This window comes from Carassius gibelio, chromosome A15 (genome assembly GCF_023724105.1).
Source record: "Carassius gibelio isolate Cgi1373 ecotype wild population from Czech Republic chromosome A15, carGib1.2-hapl.c, whole genome shotgun sequence".
NCBI classification, from domain to species: Eukaryota; Metazoa; Chordata; class Actinopteri; order Cypriniformes; family Cyprinidae; genus Carassius; species Carassius gibelio.
In genome coordinates this window covers 20,268,754-20,285,220 of record NC_068385.1, presented here as the reverse complement: position 1 = coordinate 20,285,220, position 16,467 = coordinate 20,268,754, and the positions used below count along the sequence as shown (strand labels likewise).

General features: G+C 34.5%; 1 long non-coding RNA gene across 1 annotated transcript; it reads right to left on the bottom strand.

The window, feature by feature from the left end:
- Positions 1 to 13,514: 13,514 nt before the first annotated feature.
- On the bottom strand, positions 13,515 to 13,974 carry LOC128028751 (uncharacterized). The gene is made up of 2 exons (XR_008187251.1): positions 13,827 to 13,974; positions 13,515 to 13,740 (listed from the first exon to the last, which is right to left on the bottom strand). It is a non-coding gene; the product is annotated as an uncharacterized LOC128028751 (long non-coding RNA).
- Between the last annotated feature and the right edge of the window lie 2,493 nt (positions 13,975 to 16,467).

The window sequence follows — 16,467 nt, the reverse complement described above, 5'->3', positions numbered from 1 at the left end:
ACAGTTCGCGTCTCCAATACGCATTAATCCGCAGATGAATTAAGCTGTTAACTTGTTTAATGTGTCTGACACTCCCTCTGAGTTAAAACAAACCAATATCCCGGAGTAATTCATTGACTCAAACAGTACACTGACTGAACTGCTGTGAAGAGAGAACTGAAGATGAACACCGAGCCGAGCCAGATAATGACTCATTCACGAGTCAAGAACCGTTTCTGTCAGACGCATCCGATTCATGAACCGAGGAGGTGATGAAACTGCGCATGTGTGATTTAGCGTGAAGCAAACCGACACACAGAGCGTATGGACCGAACTGATTCTTTTGGTGATTGATTCTGAACTGATTCTGTGTTAATGTTATGAGCCCAGGTGCAGTCAACGCCAATGACGCCATTGCATCGAGCGCAAAAGAATCGGTGAACTGTTTTCTTCAACTGGTTTATTGAATCAAACTGTCAGAAAGAACTAATGTTACTGGTCATCCGAGAACCGATGCAACCGGTTCTTGACTCGTGAACGAGTCATTATCTGGCTCGGCTCGGTGTTCATTTCTCTCTTCACAGCAGTTCAGTCAGCATGCGCAGTCTTCTTAATCGCTTGATTCGCTCAATGATGTGCCTGCTTCATCAAACCTGCCATGTCATCTACAGTTCTGGCAGTGGTTTGTAATGGAATGATTCGTAACATTATTATAATTGTAACGAGTAACAATGCAGCACATAAAAAAAAATATCGGAGTAAAAGTATTAAACTCAGCGAAAATATGTACCGAAGTAAAAGTGGAAGTAGGAGAAAAAAATAATACTTTAGTAAAGTACAGATACCGCCTTTTAGTACTTAAGTACAGTAGTGAAGTAGTTCTACTTCGTTACTATACATCTCTGAACTTAGCTATCGGCGCATAAGCACATCAAGTAAACAACATGCGATGTTGTCATCAAACTGCACTTTCCACATGTCCAGCTTAAAAAAAAAAAAAAAAAAAAAAAAGACGACAAAGTGGAACTTAGTCATTTTCCAAAACCGCTAAGCAAATATATATATACAGTTTCAGTACATACCACATAGAGACGCTGTTGTTGCTGCTGCTCTTGTTAAATTTCAGCCTCTGGATCTGATTCTGGATCATAAATATACGCTGAATCTGACTGTTAGCCATGGTTTGTTTTGGTTAGTTTTGTCCTCAAGCTTCCAAACGCTATCAAAGCAAAAGCCTACTGGCGCTCGTGATTCTTTAGCTCCGCCCACACGTCACGCCTACAGACGCTCGTGTTTTTCCGGGAAAAATCGGTACAGACTATCTTTCTCTTATGAATATAATAAAACTAAAGACTTTTTGGAGTTATGAAGGATGCAGTACTACTCTATAGGTACTCAAGATTAACAGGATATTGAGTGAAAACGAGCATTTCACCCCCCCTTTAAGGTGCCCGTTTTTAACCAGGTGTCCATTTTGATGAATGTAGTAAGTGAAAAAATAAATGAACGAATTATCAGTTAGCACCTAATATGAACAGGGCGGGGCTATTGTGACACGGACTTGCTTGTAAAATTAAATTAAATCATGAGTAATTTATAGCTTGTAATGTGAAATTGTATTTCTTAATAAAACTTTCGCATTTGAAGTTTACATCAGTTAAATACGTAAAAATGATAAAGAGACAATCTTTTTCCCCACTATTACAAACATTCTCTCGTGCACCCCCCGTGGTCAGTCTGCGCACTCCAGTTTGGGAACCACTGATCTAGAACATTTATTTAGCTCCACCCTGCAATAATCGCTACTGCCACCCTCCACCGCAAAACAATAGGCATTCACCAGAAGCACAGTGGCACGATGGAGCAGTGATAACAGTGGGGGAAAACTGCACCTGCTGCCCACTGCATCCCCAGATTGTGGCCATAAATTCTTATCTAAGCTTCCTAGAAATTCTGTAACTGCATTGAAGTGTAGCACACATGCTGTATCTTTTCACCCACATGACTGTGACAGATCTGGGCCACCTAGGACAACAACTCTTGCCTCTGGTTGAGAAGGTGTCTGTCCCCTCATAACTCCAGAGTAAAAACCATGAAAGGTTCATATTAACCTTCAGACCCATGGATTCTCACCTGGTCCTATATGGTCCATTCATTCTTATTAATTAAAAAAATAAAATAAAATACAAAAATAGAAAATTTGAAAAAAACTGGGAAAAAAATCTAAAGCAGAAACATGAACATCAATCATTTAAACAATATAATGATGTATAAGAGTGCATCATTATACAAAATTTTTATTTAATTTAAATATGCCTATGTCAAGATTAAATGTGATAACTCTAAATGTGTCATGTGTAAGGGAAAAAAAAAACATACATGAGAGTCCTGCATAAATTATAGTTTGATATTTATTATTTTCCCTGTATGTTTTTGCATGTTGGTTGCACCACAACACTTAATGTAATAATAATAAATAATAATAATAATAATAACATGCCAACTATTGTGAAAAAGTAGACTCAAGCACACTTAAAAAGCTATTATGCTTATTATGGAAATAATATACTTTAAACGAGCACTCCCCTTTTTTTTCTTTATTTTTTTTTTTGGAAATAGGCTCATTCTCCTACTCCCCAATGGTATCACGCAGCTATTTCCAGGGACTGCATAATATCACTGTGCCTGCTGCGGCCATGTTACGGCAACACAATTCCTTGATTATTATACCGGAATTTAAGTATAGTTACTAATCATATGGGCCTAGAAAATCGCAATTTTTATTTTTCAGCTGGTCTTAGTACACAATATAACTACAGAAGAGTCAAGTCTTAAATAGGAAAAATATTGAAAATCTTTCTTCTGTTAATTTTTGGACATGATGCTACTGGTCTAATAGGATTCAATGCTGTATGCTAAGCTATGCTAAAAGTGCTATTGCCAGAACTCTGAGGGAGAAAGTACAATTTATTAACTCTGAGGGAGTTGGAGAATGAGCCTATTTCCCCCCCCCAAAAAAGTGGAGTGTTCCTTTAAATGAATAAACTTAAGTGCAAACTGTATTGTCTTTGGCCAGTTTACTACGTTAGAATTAAATGAAACTGTATTATAGTTTAAATGAATATTACTGTATATGTTTACTATTTGAATTATGAGTACTTTAAGTTGCAATTTATTACAATTAAAATATATTATCTTAAAATGCAATATTGAATTACACACAGTTACATACAGTTAAATTATAATAAATAACTTTACATGCTAGTCAACACATTAATATAAGACTACTTCTTTAAAGCATGACAAAAGATTATTAAAACAATAATTTACAATATACTTAAAAATTATACATGCAATAAAATATGTTCTCTAAATTTTATTTCATTTTTTATTTTTTTATTTCATTGATAACAAACATATATTTTTAAGATGTAAGGTACATTATAAGTGCACATTTGTACGATTAAGTGCACTTCTTTTTCCACAAGAGAACTAGGTAACAGTTTCCAATAAATTTACATTATAGTTGATGTTAGTTAATGTATTAACTAACATAAATGAACAATGAGCAATACATTTATTACCATATTTATTAATCTTTGTTAATGTAAGGTAATGAAAATACAGTCATTCTTTGTTAGTTCATGATAATTTACAGTGCATTAACTAAAGTTGACATGCACAACTTTTGATTAGAAAAATGCATTAGTAAACATTGGTTAACATTAGCTAAGATTAATAAATGCTAATGAACTAAGGAACTTATTGTAAAGTGCTACCGAGAACTATTTATTAAACTATAGTTATTAAGAATTATTTATTAAGTCTTCTTCATCAATTTAATTTGTATTTTCCTCTTTTTAATCATGCCTTTTGTTAATTTTGATGGCAGGATAGCAATATCAAAATGACAAAAATTATCTTTTCATTGTATTCAATTGTATTTTAAAGAGCCAGTAAGATGAAAATTCTAAGCTTCCCATCACTGTTTATAAGTCCTGTACATTAGGTTTAAATGCGTTATATATGCGTTAGCATATGTTTGGGGTGAATTATGTCTTATTCCTCTCACTGCGAAGCAAACAGTAAAATAAAAAACTTGAACAGTCTTGCTGCTTTTTCTTCTGTGTGGGTGTATTCAAGCCGCACGCTTCAGTTTGAATCTGAATAGCGCGTTCAGCGCGGGGGCGTGGTCACATTGGATATAACGAAGGGAGACATGAAAAACAGACATCGCGTTGTTTTCATATGGATTACTTTATCACAGAATATCTGTTAGCAGCACTTGTTTAGTTTTAAAGTAGACATGTCAAGCTTTCTATAGATATCTCTCTCATGTCTCTTCTTTGAGTATTCACGGAGTTACACTTCATTTTAATGACGTGTTTGTACATGACGATCAGCGCAGACAGGCTGCAGACAGAACACATACTGATAAGACGCTCGGGAGAAAACAAACACATAACTTCATAATCATACTTTGCGTTGTGATTTGGAGATGCTCGTTGGTCTAAATAAAGTTGGTAATGAACCCTCTTATATGGCCAAATGCTTTGAAAATCCCGCCTTGTACTCACCGAGATTAGAAAAGCAGTCATCAGTGAAATGTTGTGAACACAACAAAAGGGATTTGTTGTACTGCTCTGGTATTGTGGTAAAAACGAATTTAAGCCATTGGTTCTTGTGATCTTAATTCTTTGGCAATGAAAATAAAACAAACTTGCCTTTACAATTAAAAACACACTGTCTCCTCGACATGATGCTCTCACACCAACCATAGGCGTCTGTGTGGGGGGGTGGGGCAGCTCAGAGTTCCGTTTCTCCCAAGATGGTAGGCGGAGATTATTATGCAAAGTGCTCCTAGTGACGTACATAGAGATGGGCAAAAGATTTAAAATCTATAATGACTCGTTTCAGCGATTCAGAGTCGACTCCTTACTAGAAGCCAATAACTTTATAAATCGTGTACTTTTTGGTTTAATTACTTTGCACATTGTTTACACTGATGGACAGCTACATCATACACTATAATACAGGTAATTTTTGATTTCCCATCTGTGTGGCTCTTTAAAATGTATTTTAAATGGAATTCCTTCATCTGGAAAAAATAAGCTTTCATTGTGCAGGTTTTACTTTAAATATGATATGTACACTTTAAATGCAAATATTCATTAAATAGATCCTCAACATAAGTATAAGCCCATCAGCCACTTTCTGTTTCTTTCTGTGAGAAACATTTCAATTCATGCTTTCCCTCGTACAAGACCAAGACAACGGGAAAGAGTAGCGCATGAATAATGTACCAGAAGAAATGTTGCTGAGTGTAAAACGTGGTGTGAAGTAGGGTTTAGAGAATAATGCTATTGACCTCCGAGGAATGAAAATATAACAACCACAGGAATATTGATCACAAAGCACAAGTTCAGTGATTGCTTCTGGAAGATCGTTTATGGCTAGAGAGGTATAAGAAGCGACTAGGAACAGACACTACGCTAAATAATTGACTGGTTTCCTTTTGCAAAAATGATCTCTGAGGAGCATTCAGATACTTGCTTCGACGAGCACTGAATGTTTTCCGTTCAGGCAAAGGCAGATCCTATTTTTTCTGACTCTTTTAAATATAAAAGGTGGTTTAACAACTCAAAGTGAGTCAGACTTCACAATAGGAACAAGTACTAATTAGCTGTCTACTTCACTGTAGTTTTGCATCGACAGTAACCTCTGGATTGCATTTCGGGAGAGATAATTAGTTTAGTCACTTATTTGGCTGAATTTCATTTTGCATCAGCCTTTTTATACAATAGGCCATTTAGGTTAGGTCACGGTTGAGTGGTTAATCAAACTGCATTCAAGAAATTTTCTGCATACAGTATACAGTACAAATCAAATAGGGAATAACAGTGAAAAGTGCTGATGCCAAAAGTTAATCTCTGGACCTTTAGCAAATGACTTTGATTTTTGCCTCTAAATTAGAGTAAGAAAATGTGTAGTGCACCAAAAATGAAAAATATTTTTTTCATTTACTCATTACCTGACTTTGTGGAACCAAAATGACCTCTTTGCAGCTGAATGTCAAATTTTACATTTTAGTCCTCAAACAAAAAGTTATCATATAGTTCCAGAAGATGTGTAATATAGTGCATGTGTCTTATCTTATGAAACTTTGGCAATATGTTTTTTTTTTTACTTTTTAGAGCTTGACAGCACCTGCTTTTTTCTATTTAATAATTTCATAATTACTTCTATTATCTTTAAAATTATTAAAAAGTTGAATGTGCCGACAAACACTAAATTAAATTATACTCTATATAATATTATATTTTAAAATATACTAATAATTACATGTTTCCCCAGTTCACACTAGCGTACTTTTTATAAAAGAGTGCCTATATTCTAAATGATATACTTTAAATCACAAGTATGAATTGAATGTAAAGTTTTAGGTCATTAACTGCACATTATATACAATTAAATGAAAATGTATTACAGTTAAACATAACAAATGCAAAAATAAAAAATTATTTATCTCTCACTCATGTCCATGTCTCTAGGAGACTGAATAACTTTGATTCATCTGTTGAATAAAGATAAGTTCTCTGCAGCTGAATATCCAAGTAAAAAAAAAATTATACTTTATAAAACTTTTTATTGCACTTTTTGTCCTTTGAGAGCTTGACGGTCCTTGGTCACTATCCATTTTGATTGTATAGAAGAGAGCATCATGAACATTATACAAGCCTTCTCCAACCTTCTCCTTTTGGGTTTTGGGCTTTGAGAGAAGTCATTCAGGATTGGAATTAGAAAATAATGAAGAAGGAATGTGATACTCTGAGCAGAAAGACAATATAATTTTATTTTAGAGTCAATGAAGTATTGCAACAGGACAGTAGGGAGTTTTACAGAGGCAATCTTTTACAAGTTAATATTCTTATTACAGGATTAAGCTACAAAAAACATGGACAAGCCATTTGGTCTTTAATGTAACTCATTGCATAACTGCTTGGTTGCCTCCATTAAATAAATAAAGAAAAGGAGTCAAAAAAGCTGCAATTTTGGGTGTCTTCTGCAGTCTGAGATGGCATCTTTACGGGTTGGAAACGGTTGTAGATGAGGTTGACAGTGTGCTGATTCAGCTCATTCTGGTGCCTCTACCAACATTGAGGTGTTTTATTAACACCCTAAGGCAGAGAGCTACATGGGTCCGATTTTGTAAATCCGCACCTGCCCGTACCCGCAGTGCTTAAAACTGCATCCAACCCGTTTTCCGACAGCAGCACTTAAAATAGCTTAAAATAGAGCCTACACCCGACCCGCACCCGAAATCAAATCAGTTAAGCCAATCACATCACAATCGAATTTTATTGCCAGGTCATACAGAAGTTATTTATGGAAAACTCTTTTTAAAAGATATTCATTTTCTTAATTTTGATCAATGTTTTATCAATCAATTGCCCGTATTTAATAAATAAGAAGCAAATATATAGCAGACAATGTAATAACCTTAGTGTAATTGACAGAATTACTAAAAATATGTTGCTACCTAAAAGTTAAATATTTTTTGTGGCACGCATGCATGCATGTCTATTTCCCTCATATTAAATATAAAACGCATGTGGACTGATATTTTTCCAATGTCTGGACTCCTTTATTAATGGAGTATATAAACAGACGTTTCAATATATGGGTATTAAATGCATTTTCTGAGAATTTATATTTCACGTTTTTACTGCAAATGTCGAAATACGTGTTCTTTAGTCCGTCAGTGCTTGAGTCAGTGATCACATTAGAATAAAATATCTCATAATAAAATACAAAATACATCTGCCAGCTGTTTTTTTTCTGTTTTTTTCCCGTTTATATATATATATATATATATATATATATATATATATATATATATATATATATATATATATATATATATATATATACAGAATCTTAATTAAAATGTGTTTGACTTAAGCCTATTTTAAAATTTGTGTCATAAAATTATATCGCACATACAGCTCAACTAACACGATCGTTATAAAGGTGTATAAACAACAATACACTTCCACTTGCATGTATTTGACAATCGGAATATCATATACAGGTCCTTCTCAAAAAATTTGCATATTGTGATAAAAGTTCATTATTTTCCATAATGTAATGATAAAAATTAAACTTTAATATATTTTAGATTCATTGCACACCAACTGAAATATTTCATGTCTTTTATTGTTTTAATACTGATGATTTTGGTATACAGCTCATGAAATCTAAAAAAATTAGCATATCATGAAAAGGTTCTCTAAATGAGCTATTAGCCTAATCATCTGAATCAACTAATTAACTCTAAACACCTGCAAAAGATTCCTGAGACTTTTAAAAACTCCCAGCCTGGTTCATTACTCAAAACCGCAATCATGGGTAAGACTGCCGACCTGACTGCTGTCCAGAAGGCCATCATTGACACCATCAAGCGAGAGGGTAAGACACAGAAAGAAATTTCTGAATGAATAGGCTGTTCCCAGAGTGCTGTATCAAGGCACCTCAGTGGCAAAAAACGCTGCACAACGAGAAGAGGTGACCGGACCCTGAGGAAGATTGTGGAGAAGGACCGATTCCAGACCTTGGGGGACCTGCAGAAGCAGTGGACTCTGGAGTAGAAACATCCAGAGCCACCGTGCACAAGCGTGTGCAGGAAATGGGCTACAGAGAAGCAGCACTGGACTGTTGCTCAGTGGTCCAAAGTACTTTTTTCGGATGAAAGCAAATTTTGCATGTCATTCGGAAATCAAGGTGCCAGAGTCTGGAGGAAGACTGGGGAGAAGGAAATTCCAAAATGCCTGAAGTCCAGTGTCAAGTACCCACAGTCAGTGATGGTCTGGGGTGCCATGTCAGCTGCTGGTGTTGGTCCACTGTGTTTATCAAGGGCAGGGTCAATGCAGCTAGCTATCAAGAGATTTTGGAGCACTTCATGCTTCCATCTGCTGAAAAGCTTTATGGAGATGAAGATTTTGTTTTTCAGCACGACCTGGCACCTGCTCACAGTGCCAAAACCACTGGTAAATGGTTTACTGACCATGGTATTACTGTGCTCAGTTGGCCTGCCAACTCTCCTGACCTGAACCCCATAGAGAATCTGTGGGATATTGTGAAGAGAAAGTTGAGAGACGCAAGACCCAACGCTCTGGATGAGCTTAAGGCCACTATCGAAGCATTGCCACAGGCTGATTGCCTCCATGCCACGCCACATTGAAGCAGTCATTTCTGCTAAAGGATTCCCGACCAAGTATTGAGTGCATAACTGAACATAATTATTTGAAGGTTGACTTTTTTTGTATTATAAACACTTTTCTTTTATTGGTCGGATGAAATATGCTAATTTTTTGAGATAGGAATTTTGGGTTTTCATGAGCTGTATGCCAAAATCATCAGTATTAAAACAATAAAAGACCTGAAATATTTCAGTTGGTGTGCAATGAATCTAAAATATATGAAAGTTGAATTTTTATCATTACATTATGGAAAATAATGAACTTTTATGAGAGTTTTTTGAGAAGGACCTGTACTTTAGCACCATGTGTTTTTTTTTTATTTTTATTTTTATTTTTTTCTCTAAGAGTTGAAGTGACCCCAGTACTGTGATATTTATCCCCTGGAATCCAAATTTTACTAGGGGAACCCTGCCAAAAAATGTTTTTTTTTACCCCCCAGAACACAATTTTTAATGGGGGACTCCCCCCATGAACAGCAGCATCCCATACGAAAGAGAAGTTTATTCAAGTGTGCTATTAGTATACTTCTTTTAAACTAAAAATAGGAAAGTATGATTTTAGTTTACTTTTTAAGTTTTTCTCAGAAATGGGCTTTATGTACTCCTCAGAAATATACTTAAAATGACTTGACTGATACTTACAAAAAGTCTAAATATATATGAGCTATACTTGTGCTCCTAGAATCTTTGTTTTCATTATTATACAGTAGAGGGCGCTAGTACACATCTTCTGCATAGAATTTCCTAAAAAACCCAAGTAAAGAAGAATAAGAAACAACAGATACTAGCACATGTAATCTAACATGATCACCTGACATGAAACAGCATCAAAACTGTAACATTATGGAATAAGATGTTGACCGCTGCAAAGGTAATAATTAAGTCAAGCTTTGGGGTGTTGATCGACTCCATCTAGATTTTGATTATCATTCTGAATCCGATTCATAATCTTTTTTTTTTCAGCTTTTTGCTCAAAATGTTATTTCTTAATTTTTTATGAAACTAACCCACATTAAAGTGTTTAAAAAAAAGAATGCAGGAAGCTAGAATAAAATTGTTTTGTTTACAAGCAGATATGATGTCATCATCTCAGTTCAGTTTAAATAGTATCTGTGCAATCATTTGCAATCAAGTCAACGATATCGCTGTAGATGAAGTGACCCCAACTAAGCAAGCCAGAGGTGACAGAGGCAAGGAACCGAAACTCCATCGGTGACAGAATGGAGAAAAAAACCTTGGGAGAAACCAGGCTCAGTTGGGGGGCAGTTCTACTCTGACCGGACGAAACCAGTAGTTCAATTCCAGGCTGCAGCAAAGTCAGATTGTGCAGAATAATCATCTGTTTCCTGTGGTCTTGTCCTGGTGCTCCTCTGAGACAAAGTCTTTACAGGGGATCTGTATCTGGGGCTTTAGTTGTCCTGGTCTCCGCTGCCTTTCAGGGCTGTAGTGCCTGATCCACCATCTGATCTGGATATGTACTGTGGTACGGTGACCTCGGAATAAGAGAGAAACAGACTAATATTAAGCATAGATGCCATTCTTCTAATGATGTAGCAAGTACATCGGGTGTTATGGGAAGTGTTCCCGGTTCCGGTTTACCTAATTAATGCAGCCTAAAAAATATTTAACAGATTTGGATATTAGAAGCATATTAGTGTGTTATGTGTAAGTCAGGTTAAAGAAAACTTATAAGTATACCTGCAGTATAAAACTACTAAACTAGTAGTTTACTGAGACTATATTTCAAAGTGTACAAAGTATTTAATTAGTAAACTATCAATATATCTACAAGTTCACTTTTACTATAATTGCAGTACAAACTACAAACATAGAGGTAAACTGGTTGTGTACTGAAATTTTGCTACTGTTCTACTTAAAGTATACTTAAGAGTATATTTTATATACTAGAAAGTGGGCCAGTTTAGTCCCAAGGAAAATAGAAACAGTACACTTACAAGTATACTACTAGAACTCTAAATATAGAAATATATTTGTATACTTGCTACATAAAGTATACTTAAAAATATACTTGAACTTTACTTTAGTATACTTAATTAAATAAACTTGAAGTATTCTACTTTTTGGTAAGCTATGACTGTGGGTGTACTGGAGGTTGCAAGTCTTGCTCTGCCGCAGGAGAAGTGTATATATATATATATATATATATATATATATATATATATATATATATATATATATATATATATATATATATATAATTATTATTTATTTTTTTATTTTCTTTTGTGGTTGCTGTTAACCCTGCCTAGTTTATAGCTAGTTTGGATTCAGTCAGAGTTACTGAACAGAAAGTGCCATTTTTTTACATGTATTATTTAATATGAATGGTTGAGTCATTCATCCCAGGTTTTTATGTTGTTTTATAAAAATTTATATGATATATATTTTATATTTCAAAAGACAGTTTTGATAAATGGGTTTATAGTTTAGTTCATGTTTCATGTTTCCTGCTGAGTTCAGCATTGGCTCAGGATCGAAACTACTTTTAGTTACAATTCTGCTATGCATGCAGTGTAAATGCTGTAGGCTAATAATATAGGTGCCGAAAAAAAATTAGCTGCTTTTGTGTGATAACTTTTTAAATATTTACATCTAAAAAGCCTGCTGCAGTGATGAAGATGCTGAACATTTCAGCATGTCACCTTGGGATAATTTGATTGGTGCAATACAGCATGCTGGAGAAGCAGCTTCATTTGTCAAAAGCAGCACACTGTAAACACATCCACCAGTGCCTGTCTAATCCAATACTCTGCCAGACAATAATTTAGATGAAATACTGAAACCAACTCTTATATATATATATATATATATATATATATATATATGTATGTGTGTGTGTGTGTGTGTCAGACAAAGCATAACATTTTTGTTTGCTCCCATTCCATCTAAATTTTCTAATTACATGATTAATTATTATTATTATTATTATTTATTTATTTATTTATTTTATTTTATTTATTTATTTATTTATTTTTTATAATGAAGCATTAGCTGAAGTTATGAATTTGGTGACTATGAGACCGTAAGTGTGGAAAATGTTCTTTATTTTAATGAGATGGGGGTGTTCAAGCTTTGCATGTGTACCCTACATGAAGAATAAAATCCACAAATTTTTTTTAAAAATTTACTAATTTTAATGTAAATTGTAATGATTGATAGATTAGATAAATATAGATCTGTCTTATGCAAATCTATCTTGTGGTTTCAGAAGACTAGCATGGCATTTATGGTTATTGTTTATCATTATTGGAGCTTGACAACACATGTTTAGACTTAATGGGAAATTTCAGCCCAAAATGATAATTAATGTCATGAATTACTCACCGTCATGTTGTTTCAAACCCATAAAGCTTTCATACATCTTTGAACGCAAATAAACAAAACCTGCTAGATGTCTGTCCCTTCACTAAATGCTATTTTACCAAATTTGCCCTCAATTCCATCACAGCATGCAAGCCTCAAAAAGTTAGACTTCAAGAAATAATACACATGAGGTCCATATGAGCGGTTTAATCCAATTAATTCAATTAATCACTTAATATGATGAGTTTAGTTTAGTTTATGCACATTCACATTGATCTGTGCACACAGAGCACAACAAATATGGTCAACAGAAGATCAAACTTGCTTGCAAACCTCACAGTTTGTTCTTGCATGTTCCTTTCAATATAAGTTGTAATTCTGGGAAATATATATATATATATATATATATATATATATATATTCTCTCTCTCTCTCTCTCTCTCTCTATATATATATATATATATATATATATATATATATATATATATATATACTGGCTCTGCACCCATTTGATACCTAAATTTGATTCTTCGGACTTAATGTGCCATCTAGAAGCTTCCGTTCTGCAAGTGAACGTCGCTTGATTGTTCCATCCCAAAGAAGGACAAAGTCACTTTTATGGACTTTAAAATTAAATGTTCCCTTCTGGTGGATTGAACTCCCCAACTCAATCCGAGCAGCTGAGTCCTTAACCATCTTCAAGAATCGGGTTAAAACACATCTCTTCCATCTTTATTTGACCCTCTAACTTTAACACTCACTATTCTAATTCTATTCTTAAAAAAAATGTTTTTGAATAAAAGCGTCTGCTAAATGAATAAATGTAAATGTAATATATATATATATAAATATATACTCCATAAGTATTAGAACAGTAAAACCAAAATTGTTCTGTTTGCTGTGGAGTCAAGAAATCTGTAAATATGATTAAAAGATGAATATGAGACAAAACTGCAGAATGTCACATTTTATTAATGGTTGATTCAACACAAAGATGTTTTACCAGCTAAGAAGATCATTGGAACAGTTGCCTCACAGGTCTTTCTAAGTGTTTAGCTGTTGCATTCATTCTTCAGATATTAAAAGCAGGGAATGTGTCATATCCATTGCTTCTGCATTCTAAGTCTTGCATTCAATGATGACACACGCAAACCAGGATGAAGAAGAGGTAGCCGACTCTGAAAGAAAAGCATGCAATTTTTCAAGTCAATTAGAACTATAGGAAAAACAAAGGGCATTGAAAAATCAAGAGTTTGGAAACTACCGGCGACATCAGCAATCAATGACGACCTTATTGGCTGAGAAAAACAACAGTAGATGATGACAGACAAATTATAAAAGCTGTGAAAATGAACCCTAAAATACATGTCTGTAAAATCACCAACAACCTCCAGAAAGCTGGGGTGATGCTCTGTCAATCTACAGTCCGCACACAGCAAAATCCCCAGTGTTAATTTAACACTCTGAGTGTGGACTCATATAAACACTGAAGCAGTGTTAAAAGTAACACTGAAGCAGAGTTGAAGTTAATGAGATAATTAAGAAGTTAATTGAGTTATGATTGACCATTATTGAAGACACCTGATGTTAACAAGCAGACTCACCAACCGAGAAAATCACAATTTGTGTATCACCATTATAGTGGTCAGTGTTTGCTTTAGCTGGGATCTTGGCTTGTAACTTTTTACTTTTAAAGTTTGTTTGTCAAACCAAGAGCAAAAATCGTGTTTATGATTATGTTTTAATGTAATCGTTGTTTTACATGAATCACTGAACTCATTTACAGTCTTTTCTCAAAGTAAAACTTCCATTATTGATTGTCACAGCTTTGATTCTAAAATGAAAAAAATCTGTATTTTCTATACATTTTGTAGATATCTCTTGCAAGTGATTCAGATTTTTTTTTTATTAAAGAATTCTAATTCTAGGCACACACAGATAACAATAATCAACGTATGAATCTCAACAACGGTGACAAACAACATATTCAGATAAACAGACCAACTCTGAACATCACAAAACTAGATACAAAAAATGAACATAAAAACAGCAAAAATAAAATATAGTTAGAATAAAAAGTTAAAAAGACAGTTCAGCTCATAATTTATTCATGCCGCAATGCATGATGGGAGCCATGGATGAGTTTTTATTGGCTACAACATGCTTTTTTGATGGTCACCGTTTTTGTGATGCTCACGCTGATTCCTGATGTGTGTGTGTCCAAACAAAAGATTACTTTTTTACGTAGAACTAACTATTAAAAACATGTCATACTATGTCAGAAATGCTGGGTTGCTTACTTTTCTTTTTCACTTAATTTATGTATGCAGTAAAGAAACTTAAACTCAGGCATTCAGGTCACTCTATAACAAATAGCTCAAATCACAATCAATGGCACACATGATTGCCTTTGCTGTGGTCTGTCTGTATGATATAATTCAGTCACCACAGCCACATAAAATCTAAAGATAATAACTGAAGGGTCAAGATCCCAACTAAAGCAAACACTGAACACTATAATGGTGATACACAAATTGTGATTTTCTCGTTTGGTGATTCTGCTTGTTAACATCAGGTGTCTTCAATAATGGTCAATCATAACTCAATTAACTTCTTAATTATCTCAACTCTGCTTCAGTGTTACTTTTAACACTGCTTCAGTGTTTATATGAGTCCACACTCAAGAGTGTTAAATTAACACTGGGGATTTTGTTGTGCAGGAGAATTTGAAACAGAATTACTGAACCTACACAACAAGATACAAACCTCTGATCAGCACCAAAATAGAAAGGCAAGATTCTTCACAAATGTGAGTCAGTAGAGTTTTAAAGTCTTAGATTGCACAAATCAATATCCAGATTTAAATTAGATTGAACATTAATTTCAGCAGCTAGAGAGGAGACTAAAGACAGAAACTCCCCAAAACAAGCCACAGTTGGAATTGGCTGCATTAAAGGGGGGAAAGCATTTCAAAGCATAAGACCAAGAGTTTGGTGATGTCTATGGGTTGTAGACTCACTGCTCTGATTGCATATAAGGGAAACATTAGCTTTTAATCTTTTGCTTCTGCCTTAAATTCAACTGTTCAAATTCTTATGCTCACATCAAATAGCGGAATGAACTCTAAAAGTGCTGTCCTTTTTATTTGGTAAAATCTAATTATAAAATGTGACATTCTGTAGTTTTGTCGCATATTCATTTAATCATATTTACAAATATTTTGACTCCACAGCAGAGAAAGCTTTTTTGTCTTTACCATGCCAATACTTAAGGAGGGCACTGTATATATATTTCCCAAAATTACAACTTACACTGAAAACAACAGTTATATAATAGTAACCACATAATTTGTTGATGCTGCAATGCATGCTGGGAACTTACAGACACTTAACATTTCAGCAGTATCGATCAATATTAAATAGTTTGTTCAGACAACTGTGTTTTACTATGTGGGACAACATTTGGGGGAATTCTGTCATTGGTTTTTAAGTAATTCACATTTTAAAGGGGACCTATTATTCAAAATTCACTTTCACATGTTGTTTTGACATAAATGTGTGTTAACTACCACCCTGTAATAAGCAGTGTCTCCCAATGACCTGTTTTTTCTTCAGCATTGCTGCTAATGTGACATGTGACACGGTGAGTTGAACACAGTCCACCATCGCTGCACTGACGAGAATGTCTCCCAAGCACTTTAGGTACTCTGTAGCTGGATATATGAATCCACATAGCTCTCTCCATTTACACCCGAAATCTGAGCCACTGAAGATGAGGTGGATTCATTTTGTTTTTGAAGAAACTGCTGCCTCAACCCTACTGTATTCTGGAAGAAGTATCACACGTTAGTTTTCCAAATTGCCTGTCTGAAAGAGCTTCTTGGCACTCTGTGAGGCTAAAGCCCT